The following is a 1,421-nucleotide window of genomic DNA, read 5'->3' on the forward strand; positions in this document are numbered from 1 at the left end:
GGAATCTTTTTTCATGAACTTATAAATAAACGCAAATATATTTCAACGTGCTTCATAGAAAAAATCAAGACCAATGACAGTGTACACTCTAGAAATACTAGAAATAAAACAAAGTTCGTGATTCCTAAACATAAAACAGCATTTTTTCAAAAAAGTTCTTTGTATACCTCTGTTCATCTTTATAATTCTTTGCCCGATTATATGAAAGTATTTACAACAAAAAAATTTAAATCTGTGTTAAAGTCTATAATAATGAGTAAGCAAGTACAGGACTATAATTTGACCCACCGCTAGTCTATCGCCTGCTGCTCGAAGCGTAAAATTTTCTCAGTAAAGTAACCATTTCTTTTTGATGTTTTTGCTTATTTATTTATTTTTTGTTGGGTGTATTACGGAAACATTTTCAGGTTCCTTTATATTTGCTTTTTTGTGCATTTTTTTTTCTTTAATTACTGTTAACTATAAGTTAAGACTACATTATTTAAAGTGCGTTTCAAGTGCATAATTATTTGGCACGTGTGTTATTTAGCATTTATTGAAATCTGTTAGAGGGTTGAGTTTCAATAGCCCTAGGCTAGACTTCGCCAACTGATAGGTTAGGAAATATATTATAATACAAATATTATGTAATGAATTTTTGCAAATAAAAGTCGTTTATTATTATATTATTATTATTACATATCAAGTTGAATTTACGAATATCGAATTTGTTTTCGTTTAACACATCCAGGCACAAATTCGAATGCCGAATAACAGATTTTTTAATAACAGAAACTTTACCGCCAGAATTTTCAAAAGCTTTGCCAGCTTCTTGCAAGCAAAGCAATTCTTTGTCTTGTTACTATTTGTGATATAAACTTATATTTAATTTTTGTTAATTAAATTTAAGTTTACGCCTTCAGACTAATATTAATGTATAGGGAGAAACAGGAATAAGTAAAGTATAAGTATGTATAGTGTTTAAGTAGATATCTGTAATTGGCATTAGCTCTTGATATATTTTGTGGATAAACAAATAGTCCATAGATACAAATCAATTTGATATTAACTAAAAATTATGTTTTAAACAGACAAAAATTCACAAGAATTAAAAAAAATCAGATCAGATATTTGCACGATGGTTTAAATCTGTGCTTGAAATTAAAAATATGTGATTGTATAGAATAGAAAGAGCGTTATAGCTTCGTCATTTGGATATATAAAAAAGCGAATTTTTATTCCGTTCCAAATACTGTATTCTAAAAATCGTAAATTAACTAACTAAATATTGTTGTCTTGTTTTGTTGATGGCTTTGCTGCAATGCAATTGCCAGCCCCTAACTAAATATTATTACGTTAAATATTCTTCATCTTTTAAACGTAAATGAACCTTAATCTCCTTACTCACGTAATTTTACTTAGCACTTGAATTGTCATTTAAC

The sequence above is a fragment of the Anthonomus grandis genome, chromosome 7 (genome assembly GCF_022605725.1).
Source record: "Anthonomus grandis grandis chromosome 7, icAntGran1.3, whole genome shotgun sequence".
Taxonomy (NCBI): Eukaryota; Metazoa; Arthropoda; class Insecta; order Coleoptera; family Curculionidae; genus Anthonomus; species Anthonomus grandis.